Source organism: Eubalaena glacialis, chromosome 10, assembly GCF_028564815.1.
Source record: "Eubalaena glacialis isolate mEubGla1 chromosome 10, mEubGla1.1.hap2.+ XY, whole genome shotgun sequence".
Lineage (NCBI taxonomy): Eukaryota > Metazoa > Chordata > Mammalia > Artiodactyla > Balaenidae > Eubalaena > Eubalaena glacialis.
In genome coordinates, this window is record NC_083725.1 from 34558633 (window position 1) to 34578158 (window position 19526).

The window sequence follows — 19526 nt, forward strand, 5'->3', positions numbered from 1 at the left end:
TGTCAACCTAGAAATTAGAGACTGATGGCACAAGGCTTGTTTTCCCGTTTTGAAAGCTCCATTCATGCGGCCCCGAAGCTACCTGAAAAGCACTGTTGTTACCGTGCTTTTACTTACAGCCGGCATGGCACATAGAAGAAAATGAGTTTTCTCGAAAGAAACCTTGTGCTTCCAGTTCCTAGTTGGAAGCTCACCCGGCTCTGCTCTATACCAAACGTGAAAGTCAATGTGAGCACTAGCCTCGAAGTAAGGCCCTGATTATGCTGGCAAAACGGGAGGCGTGCAGCAGCTCCATGAGGCCTTCATCGCTGTTCTGCTTTAGTTTCACGGTAGTAAGCTTTCCAAGACTCCTAGGGACTTTGCTTAAGCAACCGTTTCGGTACCAGAACACTGCGTAGAGCCAGTAAGCTCTGGTCCTGCGTGTATGCTGCGTGTCAACCTAGAAATTGGAGACTGATGGCATAAGGCTTCTTTTGCCATTATGAAAGCTCCGTTCATGCGGCCTCGAAGCAACCTGAAAAGCATTGTTGTTGCCGGGGTTTTCCTCACTGCCGGCATGGTTCTGAGAAGAAAATGAGTTTTCTCCTAAGAAACCTTGGGTTTCCAGTTCCTTGTTGGAAGCTCACCCTGCTCTGCGCTATACCTAAATTGAAAGTCAACATGAGCCCAAGCTTCGAAGTAAGGCCCTGATTATCCTTGCAAAACGAGAGGCGTGCAGCAGCTCCATGAGGCCTTCATCGTTGTTCTGCTTTAGTTTCAAGGTAGTAAGCTTTTCAACACTCCTAGGGGACTTGCTTCAGCACCCGTTTCAGTACCAGAACACTGCGTAGAACCAGGAAGCTCTGCTCCTGCGTGTATGCTGCGTGTCAACCTAGAAATTAGAGACTGACGGCACAAGGCTAGTTTTCCCATTATGAAAGCTCCGTTGATGCGGCCCCGAAGCTACCTGAAAAGCACTGTTGTTACCGTGCTTTTACTTACAGCCGGCATGGCACATAGAAGAAAATGAGTTTTCTCGAAAGAAACCTTGTGCTTCCAGTTCCTAGTTGGAAACTCACCCGGCTCTGCTCTATAACAAACGTGAAAGTCAATGTGAGCACTAGCCTCGAAGTAAGGCCCTGATTATGCTGGCAAAACGGGAGGCGTGCAGCAGCTCCATGAGGCCTTCATCGCTGTTCTGCTTTAGTTTCACGGTAGTAAGCTTTCCAAGACTCCTAGGGACTTTGCTTAAGCAACCGATTCGGTCCCAGAACACTGCGTAGAGAAAGTAAGCTCTGGTCCTGCGTGTATGCTGCGTGTCAACCTAGAAATTGGAGACTGATGGCATAAGGCTTCTTTTCCCATTATGAAAGCTCCGTTCATGCGGCCTCGAAGCTACCTGAAAAGCATTGTTGTTGCCGGGGTTTTCCTCACTGCCGGCATGGTTCTGAGAAGAAAATGAGTTTTCTCCTAAGAAACCTTGGGTTTCCAGTTCCTTGTTGGAAGCTCACCCTGCTCTGCGCTATACCTAAAGTGAAAGTCAACATGAGCCCAAGCTTCGAAGTAAGGCCCTGATTATCCTTGCAAAATGTGAGGCGTGCAGCAGCTCCATGAGGCCTTCATCGTTGTTCTGCTTTAGTTTCAAGGTAGTAAGCTTTTCAACACTCCTAGGGGCCTTGCTTCAGCACCCGTTTCAGTACCAGAACACTGCGTAGAACCAGGAAGCTCTGCTCCTGCGTGTATGCTGCGTGTCAACCTAGAAATTAGAGACTGACGGCACAAGGCTAGTTTTCCCATTATGAAAGCTCCGTTGATGCGGCCCCGAAGCTACCTGAAAAGCACTGTTGTTACCGTGCTTTTACTTACAGCCGGCATGGCACATAGAAGAAAATGAGTTTTCTCGAAAGAAACCTTGTGCTTCCAGTTCCTAGTTGGAAGCTCACCCGGCTCTGCTCTATAACAAACGTGAAAGTCAATGTGAGCACTAGCCTCGAAGTAAGGCCCTGATTATCCTGGCAAAACGGGAGGCGTGCAGCAGCTCCATGAGGCCTTCATCGCTGTTCTGCTTTAGTTTCACGGTAGTAAGCTTTCCAAGACTCCTAGGGACTTTGCTTAAGCAACCGTTTCGGTACCAGAACACTGCGTAGAGACAGTAAGCTCTGGTCCTGCGTGTATGCTGCGTGTCAACCTAGAAATTGGAGACTGATGGCATAAGGCTTCTTTTGCCATTATGAAAGCTCCGTTCATGCGGCCTCGATGCTACCTGAAAAGCATTGTTGTTGCCGGGGTTTTCCTCACTGCCGGCATGGTTCTGAGAAGAAAATGAGTTTTCTCCTAAGAAACCTTGGGTTTCCAGTTCCTTGTTGGTAGCTCACCCTGCTCTGCGCTATACCTAAAGTGAAAGTCAACGTGAGCCCAAGCTTCGAAGTAAGGCCCTGATTATCCCTGCAAAACGAGAGGCGTGCAGCAGCTCCATGAGGCCTTCATCGTTGTTCTGCTTTAGTTTCAAGGTAGTAAGCTTTTCAACACTCCTAGGGGCCTTGCTTCAGCACCCGTTTCAGTACCAGAACACTGCGTAGAACCAGGAAGCTCTGCTCCTGCGTGTATGCTGCGTGTCAACCTAGAAATTAGAGACTGACGGCACAAGGCTAGTTTTCCCATTATGAAAGCTCCGTTGATGCGGCCCCGAAGCTACCTGAAAAGCACTGTTGTTACCGTGCTTTTACTTACAGCCGGCATGGCACATAGAAGAAAATGAGTTTTCTCGAAAGAAACCTTGTGCTTCCAGTTCCTAGTTGGAAGCTCACCCGGCTCTGCTCTATACCAAACGTGAAAGTCAATGTGAGCACTAGCCTCGAAGTAAGGCCCTGATTATGCTGGCAATACGGGAGGCGTGCAGCAGCTCCATGAGGCCTTCATCGCTGTTCTGCTTTAGTTTCACGGTAGTAAGCTTTCCAACATTCCTAGGGACTTTGCTTAAGCAACCGTTTCGGTACCAGAACACTGCGTAGAGACAATAAGCTCTGGTCCTGCGTGTATGCTGCGTGTCAACCTAGAAATTGGAGACTGATGGCATAAGGCTTCTTTTGCCATTATGAAAGCTCCGTTCATGCGGCCTCGAAGCTACCTGAAAAGCATTGTTGTTGCCGGGGTTTTCCTCACTGCCGGCATGGTTCTGAGAAGAAAATGAGTTTTCTCCTAAGAAACCTTGGGTTTCCAGTTCCCTGTTGGAAGCTCACCCTGCTCTGCGCTATACCTAAAGTGAAAGTCAACGTGAGCCCAAGCTTCGAAGTAAGGCCCTGATTATCCTTGCAAAACGAGAGGCGTGCAGCAGCTCCATGAGGCCTTCATCGTTGTTCTGCTTTAGTTTCAAGGTAGTAAGCTTTTCAACACTCCTAGGGGCCTTGCTTCAGCACCCGTTTCAGTACCAGAACACTGCGTAGAACCAGGAAGCTCTGCTCCTGCGTGTATGCTGCGTGTCAACCTAGAAATTAGAGACTGATGGCACAAGGCTTGTTTTCCCGTTTTGAAAGCTCCATTCATGCGGCCTCGAAGCTACCTGAAAAGCACTGTTGTTACCGTGCTTTTACTTACAGCCGGCATGGCACATAGAAGAAAATGAGTTTTCTCGAAAGAAACCTTGTGCTTCCAGTTCCTAGTTGGAAGCTCACCCGGCTCTGCTCTATACCAAACGTGAAAGTCAATGTGAGCACTAGCCTCGAAGTAAGGCCCTGATTATGCTGGCAATACGGGAGGCGTGCAGCAGCTCCATGAGGCCTTCATCGCTGTTCTGCTTTAGTTTCACGGTAGTAAGCTTTCCAACATTCCTAGGGACTTTGCTTAAGCAACCGTTTCGGTACCAGAACACTGCGTAGAGACAGTAAGCTCTGGTCCTGCGTGTATGCTGCGTGTCAACCTAGAAATTGGAGACTGATGGCATAAGGCTTCTTTTGCCATTATGAAAGCTCCGTTCATGCGGCCTCGAAGCTACCTGAAAAGCATTGTTGTTGCCGGGGTTTTCCTCACTGCCGGCATGGTTCTGAGAAGAAAATGAGTTTTCTCCTAAGAAACCTTGGGTTTCCAGTTCCTTGTTGGAAGCTCACCCTGCTCTGCGCTATACCTAAAGTGAAAGTCAACGTGAGCCCAAGCTTCGAAGTAAGGTCCTGATTATCCTTGCAAAACGAGAGGCGTGCAGCAGCTCCATGAGGCCTTCATCGTTGTTCTGCTTTAGTTTCAAGGTAGTAAGCTTTTCAACACTCCTAGGGGCCTTGCTTCAGCACCCGTTTCAGTACCAGAACACTGCGTAGAACCAGGAAGCTCTGCTCCTGCGTGTATGCTGCGTGTCAACCTAGAAATTAGAGACTGACGGCACAAGGCTAGTTTTCCCATTATGAAAGCTCCGTTGATGCGGCCCCGAAGCTACCTGAAAAGCACTGTTGTTACCGTGCTTTTACTTACAGCTGGCATGGCACATAGAAGAAAATGAGTTTTCTCGAAAGAAACCTTGTGCTTCCAGTTCCTAGTTGGAAGCTCACCCGGCTCTGCTCTATACCAAACGTGAAAGTCAATGTGAGCACTAGCCTCGAAGTAAGGCCCTGATTATGCTGGCAATACGGGAGGCGTGCAGCAGCTCCATGAGCCTTCATCGCTGTTCTGCTTTAGTTTCACGGTAGTAAGCTTTCCAACATTCCTAGGGACTTTGCTTAAGCAACCGTTTCGGTACCAGAACACTGCGTAGAGACAGTAAGCTCTGGTCCTGCGTGTATGCTGCGTGTCAACCTAGAAATTGGAGACTGATGGCATAAGGCTTCTTTTCCCATTATGAAAGCTCCGTTCATGCGGCCTCGAAGCTACCTGAAAAGCATTGTTGTTGCCGGGGTTTTCCTCACTGCCAGCATGGTTCTGAGGAGAAAATGAGTTTTATCCTAAGAAACCTTGGGTTTCCAGTTCCTTGTTGGAAGCTCACCCTGCTCTGCGCTATACCTAAAGTGAAAGTCAACGTGAGCCCAAGCTTCGAAGTAAGGCCCTGATTATCCTTGCAAAACGAGAGGCGTGCAGCAGCTCCATGAGGCCTTCATCGTTGTTCTGCTTTAGTTTCAAGGTAGTAAGCTTTTCAACACTCCTAGGGGCCTTGCTTCAGCACCCGTTTCACTACCAGAACACTGCGTAGAACCAGGAAGCTCTGCTCCTGCGTGTATGCTGCGTGTCAACCTAGAAATTAGAGACTGATGGCACAAGGCTTGTTTTCCCGTTTTGAAAGCTCCATTCATGCGGCCTCGAAGCTACCTGAAAAGCACTGTTGTTACCGTGCTTTTACTTACAGCCGGCATGGCACATAGAAGAAAATGAGTTTTCTCGAAAGAAACCTTGTGCTTCCAGTTCCTAGTTGGAAGCTCACCCGGCTCTGCTCTATACCAAACGTGAAAGTCAATGTGAGCACTAGCCTCGAAGTAAGGCCCTGATTATGCTGGCAAAACGGGAGGCGTGCAGCAGCTCCATGAGGCCTTCATCGCTGTTCTGCTTTAGTTTCACGGTAGTAAGCTTTCCAAGACTCCTAGGGACTTTGCTTAAGCAACCGTTTCGGTACCAGAACACTGCGTAGAGACAGTAAGCTCTGGTCCTGCGTGTATGCTGCGTGTCAACCTAGAAATTGGAGACTGATGGCATAAGGCTTCTTTTGACATTATGAAAGCTCCGTTCATGCGGCCTCGAAGCTACCTGAAAAGCATTGTTGTTGCCGGGGTTTTCCTCACTGCCGGCATGGTTCTGAGAAGAAAATGAGTTTTCTCCTAAGAAACCTTGGGTTTCCAGTTCCTTGTTGGAAGCTCACCCTGCTCTGCGCTATACCTAAAGTGAAAGTCAACGTGAGCCCAAGCTTCGAAGTAAGGCCCTGATTATCCTTGCAAAACGAGAGGCGTGCAGCAGCTCCATGAGGCCTTCATCGTTGTTCTGCTTTAGTTTCAAGGTAGTAAGCTTTTCAACACTCCTAGGGGACTTGCTTCAGCACTCGTTTCAGTACCAGAACACTGCGTAGAACCAGGAAGCTCTGCTCCTGCGTGTATGCTGCGTGTCAACCTAGAAATTAGAGACTGACGGCACAAGGCTAGTTTTCCCATTATGAAAGCTCCGTTGATGCGGCCCCGAAGCTACCTGAAAAGCACTGTTGTTACCGTGCTTTTACTTACAGCCGGCATGGCACATAGAAGAAAATGAGTTTTCTCGAAAGAAACCTTGTGCTTCCAGTTCCTAGTTGGAAGCTCACCCGGCTCTGCTCTATACCAAACGTGAAAGTCAATGTGAGCACTGGCCTCGAAGTAAGGCCCTGATTATGCTGGCAATACGGGAGGCGTGCAGCAGCTCCATGAGGCCTTCATCGCTGTTCTGCTTTAGTTTCACGGTAGTAAGCTTTCCAACATTCCTAGGGACTTTGCTTAAGCAACCGTTTCGGTACCAGAACACTGCGTAGAGACAGTAAGCTCTGGTCCTGCGTGTATGCTGCGTGTCAACCTAGAAATTGGAGACTGATGGCATAAGGCTTCTTTTCCCATTATGAAAGCTCCGTTCATGCGGCCTCGAAGCTACCTGAAAAGCATTGTTGTTGCCGGGGTTTTCCTCACTGCCGGCATGGTTCTGAGAAGAAAATGAGTTTTCTCCTAAGAAACCTTGGGTTTCCAGTTCCTTGTTGGAAGCTCACCCTGCTCTGCGCTATACCTAAAGTGAAAGTCAACGTGAGCCCAAGCTTCGAAGTAAGGCCCTGATTATCCTTGCAAAACGAGAGGCGTGCAGCAGCTCCATGAGGCCTTCATCGTTGTTCTGCTTTAGTTTCAAGGTAGTAAGCTTTTCAACACTCCTAGGGGCCTTGCTTCAGCACCCGTTTCAGTACCAGAACACTCCGTAGAACCAGGAAGCTCTGCTCCTGCGTGTATGCTGCGTGTCAACCTAGAAATTAGAGATTGATGGCACAAGGCTTGTTTTCCCGTTTTGAAAGCTCCATTCATGCGGCCTCGAAGCTACCTGAAAAGCACTGTTGTTACCGTGCTTTTACTTACAGCCGGCATGGCACATAGAAGAAAATGAGTTTTCTCGAAAGAAACCTTGTGCTTCCAGTTCCTAGTTGGAAGCTCACCCGGCTCTGCTCTATACCAAACGTGAAAGTCAATGTGAGCACTAGCCTCGAAGTAAGGCCCTGATTATGCTGGCAATACGGGAGGCGTGCAGCAGCTCCATGAGGCCTTCATCGCTGTTCTGCTTTAGTTTCACGGTAGTAAGCTTTCCAACATTCCTAGGGACTTTGCTTAAGCAACCGTTTCGGTACCAGAACACTGCGTAGAGACAGTAAGCTCTGGTCCTGCGTGTATGCTGCGTGTCAACCTAGAAATTGGAGACTGATGGCATAAGGCTTCTTTTGCCATTATGAAAGCTCCGTTCATGCGGCCTCGAAGCTACCTGAAAAGCATTGTTGTTGCCGGGGTTTTCCTCACTGCCGGCATGGTTCTGAGAAGAAAATGAGTTTTCTCCTAAGAAACCTTGGGTTTCCAGTTCCTTGTTGGAAGCTCACCCTGCTCTGCGCTATACCTAAAGTGAAAGTCAACGTGAGCCCAAGCTTCGAAGTAAGGTCCTGATTATCCTTGCAAAACGAGAGGCGTGCAGCAGCTCCATGAGGCCTTCATCGTTGTTCTGCTTTAGTTTCAAGGTAGTAAGCTTTTCAACACTCCTAGGGGCCTTGCTTCAGCACCCGTTTCAGTACCAGAACACTGCGTAGAACCAGGAAGCTCTGCTCCTGCGTGTATGCTGCGTGTCAACCTAGAAATTAGAGACTGACGGCACAAGGCTAGTTTTCCCCATTATGAAAGCTCCGTTGATGCGGCCCCGAAGCTACCTGAAAAGCACTGTTGTTACCGTGCTTTTACTTACAGCTGGCATGGCACATAGAAGAAAATGAGTTTTCTCGAAAGAAACCTTGTGCTTCCAGTTCCTAGTTGGAAGCTCACCCGGCTCTGCTCTATACCAAACGTGAAAGTCAATGTGAGCACTAGCCTCGAAGTAAGGCCCTGATTATGCTGGCAATACGGGAGGCGTGCAGCAGCTCCATGAGCCTTCATCGCTGTTCTGCTTTAGTTTCACGGTAGTAAGCTTTCCAACATTCCTAGGGACTTTGCTTAAGCAACCGTTTCGGTACCAGAACACTGCGTAGAGACAGTAAGCTCTGGTCCTGCGTGTATGCTGCGTGTCAACCTAGAAATTGGAGACTGATGGCATAAGGCTTCTTTTCCCATTATGAAAGCTCCGTTCATGCGGCCTCGAAGCTACCTGAAAAGCATTGTTGTTGCCGGGGTTTTCCTCACTGCCAGCATGGTTCTGAGGAGAAAATGAGTTTTATCCTAAGAAACCTTGGGTTTCCAGTTCCTTGTTGGAAGCTCACCCTGCTCTGCGCTATACCTAAAGTGAAAGTCAACGTGAGCCCAAGCTTCGAAGTAAGGCCCTGATTATCCTTGCAAAACGAGAGGCGTGCAGCAGCTCCATGAGGCCTTCATCGTTGTTCTGCTTTAGTTTCAAGGTAGTAAGCTTTTCAACACTCCTAGGGGCCTTGCTTCAGCACCCGTTTCACTACCAGAACACTGCGTAGAACCAGGAAGCTCTGCTCCTGCGTGTATGCTGCGTGTCAACCTAGAAATTAGAGACTGATGGCACAAGGCTTGTTTTCCCGTTTTGAAAGCTCCATTCATGCGGCCTCGAAGCTACCTGAAAAGCACTGTTGTTACCGTGCTTTTACTTACAGCCGGCATGGCACATAGAAGAAAATGAGTTTTCTCGAAAGAAACCTTGTGCTTCCAGTTCCTAGTTGGAAGCTCACCCGGCTCTGCTCTATACCAAACGTGAAAGTCAATGTGAGCACTAGCCTCGAAGTAAGGCCCTGATTATGCTGGCAAAACGGGACGCGTGCAGCAGCTCCATGAGGCCTTCATCGCTGTTCTGCTTTAGTTTCACGGTAGTAAGCTTTCCAAGACTCCTAGGGACTTTGCTTAAGCAACCGTTTCGGTACCAGAACACTGCGTAGAGACAGTAAGCTCTGGTCCTGCGTGTATGCTGCGTGTCAACCTAGAAATTGGAGACTGATGGCATAAGGCTTCTTTTGCCATTATGAAAGCTCCGTTCATGCGGCCTCGAAGCTACCTGAAAAGCATTGTTGTTGCCGGGGTTTTCCTCACTGCCGGCATGGTTCTGAGAAGAAAATGAGTTTTCTCCTAAGAAACCTTGGGTTTCCAGTTCCTTGTTGGAAGCTCACCCTGCTCTGCGCTATACCTAAAGTGAAAGTCAACGTGAGCCCAAGCTTCGAAGTAAGGCCCTGATTATCCTTGCAAAACGAGAGGCGTGCAGCATCTCCATGAGGCCTTCATCGTTGTTCTGCTTTAGTTTCAAGGTAGTAAGCTTTTCAACACTCCTAGGGGCCTTGCTTCAGCACCCGTTTCAGTACCAGAACACTGCGTAGAACCAGGAAGCTCTGCTCCTGCGTGTATGCTGCGTGTCAACCTAGAAATTAGAGACTGATGGCACAAGGCTTGTTTTCCCGTTTTGAAAGCTCCATTCATGCGGCCTCGAAGCTACCTGAAAAGCACTGTTGTTACCGTGCTTTTACTTACAGCCGGCATGGCACATAGAAGAAAATGAGTTTTCTCGAAAGAAACCTTGTGCTTCCAGTTCCTAGTTGGAAGCTCACCCGGCTCTGCTCTATACCAAACGTGAAAGTCAATGTGAGCACTAGCCTCGAAGTAAGGCCCTGATTATGCTGGCAATACGGGAGGCGTGCAGCAGCTCCATGAGGCCTTCATCGCTGTTCTGCTTTAGTTTCACGGTAGTAAGCTTTCCAACATTCCTAGGGACTTTGCTTAAGCAACCGTTTCAGTACCAGAACACTGCGTAGAGACAGTAAGCTCTGGTCCTGCGTGTATGCTGCGTGTCAACCTAGAAATTGGAGACTGATGGCATAAGGCTTCTTTTGCCATTATGAAAGCTCCGTTCATGCGGCCTCGAAGCTACCTGAAAAGCATTGTTGTTGCCGGGGTTTTCCTCACTGCCGGCATGGTTCTGAGAAGAAACTGAGTTTTCTCCTAAGAAACCTTGGGTTTCCAGTTCCTTGTTGGAAGCTCACCCTGCTCTGCGCTATACCTAAAGTGAAAGTCAACGTGAGCCCAAGCTTCGAAGTAAGGCCCTGATTATCCTTGCAAAACGAGAGGCGTGCAGCAGCTCCATGAGGCCTTCATCGTTGTTCTGCTTTAGTTTCAAGGTAGTAAGCTTTTCAACACTCCTAGGGGCCTTGCTTCAGCACCCGTTTCAGTACCAGAACACTGCGTAGAACCAGGAAGTTCTGCTCCTGCGTGTATGCTGCGTGTCAACCTAGAAATTAGAGACTGACGGCACAAGGCTAGTTTTCCCATTATGAAAGCTCCGTTGATGCGGCCCCGAAGCTACCTGAAAAGCACTGTTGTTACCGTGCTTTTACTTACAGCCGGCATGGCACATAGAAGAAAATGAGTTTTCTCGAAAGAAACCTTGTGCTTCCAGTTCCTAGTTGGAAGCTCACCCGGCTCTGCTCTATACCAAACGTGAAAGTCAATGTGAGCACTAGCCTCGAAGTAAGGCCCTGATTATCCTGGCAAAACGGGAGGCGTGCAGCAGCTCCATGAGGCCTTCATCGCTGTTCTGCTTTAGTTTCACGGTAGTCAGCTTTCCAACATTCCTAGGGACTTTGCTTAAGCAACCGTTTCGGTACCAGAACACTGCGTAGAGACAGTAAGCTCTGGTCCTGCGTGTATGCTGCGTGTCAACCTAGAAATTGGAGACTGATGGCATAAGGCTTCTTTTCCCATTATGAAAGCTCCGTTCATGCGGCCTCGAAGCTACCTGAAAAGCATTGTTGTTGCCGGGGTTTTCCTCACTGCCGGCATGGTTCTGAGAAGAAAATGAGTTTTCTCCTAAGAAACCTTGGGTTTCCAGTTCCTTGTTGGAAGCTCACCCTGCTCTGCGCTATACCTAAAGTGAAAGTCAACGTGAGCCCAAGCTTCGAAGTAAGGCCCTGATTATCCTTGCAAAACGAGAGGCGTGCAGCAGCTCCATGAGGCCTTCATCGTTGTTCTGCTTTAGTTTCAAGGTAGTAAGCTTTTCAACACTCCTAGGGGCCTTGCTTCAGCACCCGTTTCAGTACCAGAACACTGCGTAGAACCAGGAAGCTCTGCTCCTGCGTGTATGCTGCGTGTCAACCTAGAAATTAGAGACTGATGGCACAAGGCTTGTTTTCCCGTTTTGAAAGCTCCATTCATGCGGCCTCGAAGCTACCTGAAAAGCACTGTTGTTACCGTGCTTTTACTTACAGCCGGCATGGCACATAGAAGAAAATGAGTTTTCTCGAAAGAAACCTTGTGCTTCCAGTTCCTAGTTGGAAGCTCACCCGGCTCTGCTCTATACCAAACGTGAAAGTCAATGTGAGCACTAGCCTCGAAGTAAGGCCCTGATTATCCTGGCAAAACGGGAGGCGTGCAGCAGCTCCATGAGGCCTTCATCGCTGTTCTGCTTTAGTTTCACGGTAGTAAGCTTTCCAACATTCCTAGGGACTTTGCTTAAGCAACCGTTTCGGTACCAGAACACTGCGTAGAGACAGTAAGCTCTGGTCCTGCGTGTATGCTGCGTGTCAACCTAGAAATTGGAGACTGATGGCATAAGGCTTCTTTTGCCATTATGAAAGCTCCGTTCATGCGGCCTCGAAGCTACCTGAAAAGCATTGTTGTTGCCGGGGTTTTCCTCACTGCCGGCATGGTTCTGAGAAGAAACTGAGTTTTCTCCTAAGAAACCTTGGGTTTCCAGTTCCTTGTTGGAAGCTCACCCTGCTCTGCGCTATACCTAAAGTGAAAGTCAACGTGAGCCCAAGCTTCGAAGTAAGGCCCTGATTATCCTTGCAAAACGAGAGGCGTGCAGCAGCTCCATGAGGCCTTCATCGTTGTTCTGCTTTAGTTTCAAGGTAGTAAGCTTTTCAACACTCCTAGGGGCCTTGCTTCAGCACCCGTTTCACTACCAGAACACTGCGTAGAACCAGGAAGCTCTGCTCCTGCGTGTATGCTGCGTGTCAACCTAGAAATTAGAGACTGATGGCACAAGGCTTGTTTTCCCGTTTTGAAAGCTCCATTCATGCGGCCTCGAAGCTACCTGAAAAGCACTGTTGTTACCGTGCTTTTACTTACAGCCGGCATGGCACATAGAAGAAAATGAGTTTTCTCGAAAGAAACCTTGTGCTTCCAGTTCCCAGTTGGAAGCTCACCCGGCTCTGCTCTATACCAAACGTGAAAGTCAATGTGAGCACTAGCCTCGAAGTAAGGCCCTGATTATGCTGGCAAAACGGGAGGCGTGCAGCAGCTCCATGAGGCCTTCATCGCTGTTCTGCTTTAGTTTCACGGTAGTAAGCTTTCCAAGACTCCTAGGGACTTTGCTTAAGCAACCGTTTCGGTCCCAGAACACTGCGTAGAGACAGTAAGCTCTGGTCCTGCGTGTATGCTGCGTGTCAACCTAGAAATTGGAGACTGATGGCATAAGGCTTCTTTTGCCATTATGAAAGCTCCGTTCATGCGGCCTCGAAGCTACCTGAAAAGCATTGTTGCCGGGGTTTTCCTCACTGCCGGCATGGTTCTGAGAAGAAAATGAGTTTTCTCCTAAGAAACCTTGGGTTTCCAGTTCCTTGTTGAAAGCTCACCCTGCTCTGCGCTATACCTAAAGTGAAAGTCAACATGAGCCCAAGCTTCGAAGTAAGGCCCTGATTATCCTTGCAAAACGAGAGGCGTGCAGCAGCTCCATGAGGCCTTCATCGTTGTTCTGCTTTAGTTTCAAGGTAGTAAGCTTTTCAACACTCCTAGGGGCCTTGCTTCAGCACCCGTTTCAGTACCAGAACACTGCGTAGAACCAGGAAGCTCTGCTCCTGCGTGTACGCTGCGTGTCAACCTAGAAATTAGAGACTGACGGCACAAGGCTAGTTTTCCCATTATGAAAGCTCCGTTGATGCGGCCCCGAAGCTACCTGAAAAGCACTGTTGTTACCGTGCTTTTACTTACAGCCGGCATGGCACATAGAAGAAAATGAGTTTTCTCGAAAGAAACCTTGTGCTTCCAGTTCCTAGTTGGAAGCTCACCCTGCTCTGCTCTATACCAAACGTGAAAGTCAATGTGAGCACTAGCCTCGAAGTAAGGCCCTGATTATCCTGGCAAAACGGGAGGCGTGCAGCAGCTCCATGAAGGCTTCATCGCTGTTCTGCTTTAGTTTCACGGTAGTAAGCTTTCCACGACTCCTAGGGACTTTGCTTAAGCAACCGTTTCGGTACCAGAACACTGCGTAGAGACAGTAAGCTCTGGTCCTGCGTGTATGCTGCGTGTCAACCTAGAAATTGGAGACTGATGGCATAAGGCTTCTTTTGCCATTATGAAAGCTCCGTTCATGCGGCCTCGAAGCTACCTGAAAAGCATTGTTGTTGCCGGGGTTTTCCTCACTGCCGGCATGGTTCTGAGAAGAAAATGAGTTTTCTCCTAAGAAACCTTGGGTTTCCAGTTCCTTGTTGGAAGCTCACCCTGCTCTGCGCTATACCTAAAGTGAAAGTCAACGTGAGCCCAAGCTTCGAAGTAAGGCCCTGATTATCCTTGCAAAACGAGAGGCGTGCAGCAGCTCCATGAGGCCTTCATCGTTGTTCTGCTTTAGTTTCAAGGTAGTAAGCTTTTCAACACTCCTAGGGGCCTTGCTTCAGCACCCGTTTCAGTACCAGAACACTGCGTAGAACCTGGAAGCTCTGCTCCTGCGTGTATGCTGCGTGTCAACCTAGAAATTAGAGACTGATGGCACAAGGCTTGTTTTCCCGTTTTGAAAGCTCCATTCATGCGGCCTCGAAGCTACCTGAAAAGCACTGTTGTTACCGTGCTTTTACTTACAGCCGGCATGGCACATAGAAGAAAATGAGTTTTCTCGAAAGAAACCTTGTGCTTCCAGTTCCTAGTTGGAAGCTCACCCGGCTCTGCTCTATACCAAACGTGAAAGTCAATGTGAGCACTAGCCTCGAAGTAAGGCCCTGATTATGCTGGCAATACGGGAGGCGTGCAGCAGCTCCATGAGGCCTTCATCGCTGTTCTGCTTTAGTTTCACGGTAGTAAGCTTTCCAACATTCCTAGGGACTTTGCTTAAGCAACCGTTTCGGTACCAGAACACTGCGTAGAGACAGTAAGCTCTGGTCCTGCGTGTATGCTGCGTGTCAACCTAGAAATTGGAGACTGATGGCATAAGGCTTCTTTTCCCATTATGAAAGCTCCGTTCATGCGGCCTCGAAGCTACCTGAAAAGCATTGTTGTTGCCGGGGTTTTCCTCACTGCCGGCATGGTTCTGAGAAGAAAATGAGTTTTCTCCTAAGAAACCTTGGGTTTCCAGTTCCTTGTTGGAAGCTCACCCTGCTCTGCGCTATACCTAAAGTGAATGTCAACCTGAGCCCAAGCTTCGAAGTAAGGCCCTGATTATCCTTGCAAAACGAGAGGCATGCAGCAGCTCCATGAGACCTTCATCGTTGTTCTGCTTTAGTTTCAAGGTAGTAAGATTTTCAACACTCCTAGGGGCCTTGCTTCAGCACCCGTTTCAGTACCAGAACACTGCGTAGAACCAGGAAGCTCTGCTCCTGCGTGTATGCTGCGTGTCAACCTAGAAATTAGAGACTGATGGCACAAGGCTTGTTTTCCCGTTTTGAAAGCTCCATTCATGCGGCCTCGAAGCTACCTGAAAAGCACTGTTGTTACCGTGCTTTTACTTACAGCCGGCATGGCACATAGAAGAAAATGAGTTTTCTCGAAAGAAACCTTGTGCTTCCAGTTCCTAGTTGGAAGCTCACCCGGCTCTGCTCTATACCAAACGTGAAAGTCAATGTGAGCACTAGCCTCGAAGTAAGGCCCTGATTATGCTGGCAATACGGGAGGCGTGCAGCAGCTCCATGAGCCTTCATCGCTGTTCTGCTTTAGTTTCACGGTAGTAAGCTTTCCAACATTCCTAGGGACTTTGCTTAAGCAACCGTTTCGGTACCAGAACACTGCGTAGAGACAGTAAGCTCTGGTCCTGCGTGTATGCTGCGTGTCAACCTAGAAATTGGAGACTGATGGCATAAGGCTTCTTTTCCCATTATGAAAGCTCCGTTCATGCGGCCTCGAAGCTACCTGAAAAGCATTGTTGTTGCCGGGGTTTTCCTCACTGCCAGCATGGTTCTGAGAAGAAAATGAGTTTTATCCTAAGAAACCTTGGGTTTCCAGTTCCTTGTTGGAAGCTCACCCTGCTCTGCGCTATACCTAAAGTGAAAGTCAACGTGAGCCCAAGCTTCGAAGTAAGGCCCTGATTATCCTTGCAAAACGAGAGGCGTGCAGCAGCTCCATGAGGCCTTCATCGTTGTTCTGCTTTAGTTTCAAGGTAGTAAGCTTTTCAACACTCCTAGGGGCCTTGCTTCAGCACCCGTTTCACTACCAGAACACTGCGTAGAACCAGGAAGCTCTGCTCCTGCGTGTATGCTGCGTGTCAACCTAGAAATTAGAGACTGATGGCACAAGGCTTGTTTTCCCGTTTTGAAAGCTCCATTCATGCGGCCTCGAAGCTACCTGAAAAGCACTGTTGTTACCGTGCTTTTACTTACAGCCGGCATGGCACATAGAAGAAAATGAGTTTTCTCGAAAGAAACCTTGTGCTTCCAGTTCCTAGTTGGAAGCTCACCCGGCTCTGCTCTATACCAAACGTGAAAGTCAATGTGAGCACTATCCTCGAAGTAAGGCCCTGATTATGCTGGCAAAACGGGAGGCGTGCAGCAGCTCCATGAGGCCTTCATCGCTGTTCTGCTTTAGTTTCACGGTAGTAAGCTTTCCAAGACTCCTAGGGACTTTGCTTAAGCAACCGTTTCGGTCCCAGAACACTGCGTAGAGACAGTAAGCTCTGGTCCTGCGTGTATGCTGCGTGTCAACCTAGAAATTGGAGACTGATGGCATAAGGCTTCTTTTGCCATTATGAAAGCTCCGTTCATGCGGCCTCGAAGCTACCTGAAAAGCATTGTTGTTGCCGGGGTTTTCCTCACTGCCGGCATGGTTCTGAGAAGAAAATGAGTTTTCTCCTAAGAAACCTTGGGTTTCCAGTTCCTTGTTGGAAGCTCACCCTGCTCTGCGCTATACCTAAAGTGAAAGTCAACATGAGCCCAAGCTTCGAAGTAAGGCCCTGATTATCCTTGCAAAACGAGAGGCGTGCAGCAGCTCCATGAGGCCTTCATCGTTGTTCTGCTTTAGTTTCAAGGTAGTAAGCTTTTCAACACTCCTAGGGGCCTTGCTTCAGCACCCGTTTCAGTACCAGAACACTGCGTAGAACCAGGAAGCTCTGCTCCTGCGTGTATGCTGCGTGTCAACCTAGAAATTAGAGACTGACGGCACAAGGCTAGTTTTCCCATTATGAAAGCTCCGTTGATGCGGCCCCGAAGCTACCTGAAAAGCACTGTTGTTACCGTGCTTTTACTTACAGCTGGCATGGCACATAGAAGAAAATGAGTTTTCTCGAAAGAAACCTTGTGCTTCCAGTTCCTAGTTGGAAGCTCACCCGGCTCTGCTGTATACCAAACGTGAAAGTCAATGTGAGCACTAGCCTCGAAGTAAGGCCCTGATTATGCTGGCAAAACGGGAGGCGTACAGGAGCTCCATGAGGCCTTCATCGCTGTTCTGCTTTAGTTTCACGGTAGTAAGCTTTCCAACACTCCTAGGGACTTTGCTTAAGCAACCGTTTCGGTACCAGAACACTGCGTAGAGACAGTAAGCTCTGGTCCTGCGTGTATGCTGCGTGTCAACCTAGAAATTGGAGACTGATGGCATAAGGCTTCTTTTGCCATTATGAAAGCTCCGTTCATGCGGCCTCGAAGCTACCTGAAAAGCATTGTTGTTGCCGGGGTTTTCCTCACTGCCGGCATGGTTCTGAGAAGAAAATGAGTTTTCTCCTAAGAAACCTTGGGTTTCCAGTTCCTTGTTGGAAGCTCACCCTGCTCTGCGCTATACCTAAAGTGAAAGTCAACGTGAGCCTAATCTTCGAAGTAAGGTCCTGATTATCCTTGCAAAACGAGAGGCGTGCAGCAGCTCCATGAGGCCTTCATCGTTGTTCTGCTTTAGTTTCAAGGTAGTAAGCTTTTCAACACTCCTAGGTGCCTTGCTTCAGCACCCGTTTCAGTACCAGAACACTGCGTAGAACCAGGAAGCTCTGCTCCTGCGTGTATGCTGCGTGTCAACCTAGAAATTAGAGACTGACGGCACAAGGCTAGTTTTCCCATTATGAAAGCTCCGTTGATGCGGCCCCGAAGCTACCTGAAAAGCACTGTTGTTACCGTGCTTTTACTTACAGCTGGCATGGCACATAGAAGAGAATGAGTTTTCTCGAAAGAAACCTTGTGCTTCCAGTTCCTAGTTGGAAGCTCACCCGGCTCTGCTCTATACCAAACGTGAAAATCAATGTGAGCACTAGCCTCGAAGTAAGGCCCTGATTATGCTGGCAATACGGGAGGCGTGCAGCAGCTCCATGAGCCTTCATCGCTGTTCTGCTTTAGTTTCACGGTAGTAAGCTTTCCAACATTCCTAGGGACTTTGCTTAAGCAACCGTTTCGGTACCAGAACACTGCGTAGAGACAGTAAGCTCTGGTCCTGCGTGTATGCTGCGTGTCAACCTAGAAATTGGAGACTGATGGCATAAGGCTTCTTTTCCCATTATGAAAGCTCCGTTCATGCGGCCTCGAAGCTACCTGAAAAGCATTGTTGTTGCCGGTGTTTTCCTCACTGCCAGCATGGTTCTGAGAAGAAAATGAGTTTTATCCTAAGAAACCTTGGGTTTCCAGTTCCTTGTTGGAAGCTCACCCTGCTCTGCGCTATACCTAAAGTGAAAGTCAACGTGAGCCCAAGCTTCGAAGTAAGGCCCTGATTATCCTTGCAAAACGAGAGGCGTGCAGCAGCTCCATGAGGCCTTCATCGTTGTTCTGCTTTAGTTTCAAGGTAGTAAGCTTTTCAACACTCCTAGGGGCCTTGCTTCAGCACCCATTTCACTACCAGAACACTGCGTAGAACCAGGAAGCTCTGCTCCTGCGTGTATGCTGCGTGTCAACCTAGAAATTAGAGACTGATGGCACAAGGCTTGTTTTCCCGTTTTGAAAGCTCCATTCATGCGGCCTCGAAGCTACCTGAAAAGCACTGTTGTTACCGTGCTTTTACTTACAGCCGGCATGGCACATAGAAGAAAATGAGTTTTCTCGAAAGAAACCTTGTGCTTCCAGTTCCTAGTTGGAAGCTCACCCGGCTCTGCTCTATACCAAACGTGAAAGTCAATGTGAGCACTAGCCTCGAAGTAAGGCCCTGATTATGCTGGCAAAACGGGAGGCGTGCAGCAGCTCCATGAGGCCTTCATCGCTGTTCTGCTTTAGTTTCACGGTAGTAAGCTTTCCAAGACTCCTAGGGACTTTGCTTAAGCAACCGTTTCGGTCCCAGAACACTGCGTAGAGACAGTAAGCTCTGGTCCTGCGTGTATGCTGCGTGTCAACCTAGAAATTGGAGACTGATGGCATAAGGCTTCTTTTGCCATTATGAAAGCTCCGTTCATGCGGCCTCGAAGCTACCTGAAAAGCATTGTTGTTGCCGGGGTTTTCCTCACTGCCGGCATGGTTCTGAGAAGAAAATGAGTTTTCTCCTAAGAAACCTTGGGTTTCCAGTTCCTTGTTGGAAGCTCACCCTGCTCTGCGCTATACCTAAAGTGAAAGTCAACATGAGCCCAAGCTTCGAAGTAAGGCCCTGATTATCCTTGCAAAACGAGAGGCGTGCAGCAGCTCCATGAGGCCTTCATCGTTGTTCTGCTTTAGTTTCAAGGTAGTAAGCTTTTCAACACTCCTAGGGGACTTGCTTCAGCACCCGTTTCAGTACCAGAACACTGCGTAGAACCAGGAAGCTCTGCTCCTGCGTGTATGCTGCGTGTCAACCTAGAAATTAGAGACTGACGGCACAAGGCTAGTTTTCCCATTATGAAAGCTCCGTTGATGCGGCCCCGAAGCTACCTGAAAAGCACTGTTGTTACCGTGCTTTTACTTACAGCCGGCATGGCACATAGAAGAAAATGAGTTTTCTCGAAAGAAACCTTGTGCTTCCAGTTCCTAGTTGGAAGCTCACCCGGCTCCGCTCTATACCAAACGTGAAAGTCAATGTGAGCACTAGCCTCGAAGTAAGGCCCTGATTATCCTGGCAAAACGGGAGGCGTGCAGCAGCTCCATGAGGCCTTCATCGCTGTTCTGCTTTAGTTTCACGGTAGTAAGCTTTCCACGACTCCTAGGGACTTTGCTTAAGCAACCGTTTCGGTACCAGAACACTGCGTAGAGACAGTAAGCTCTGGTCCTGCGTGTATGCTGCGTGTCAACCTAGAAATTGGAGACTGATGGCATAAGGCTTCTTTTGCCATTATGAAAGCTCCGTTCATGCGGCCTCGAAGCTACCTGAAAAGCA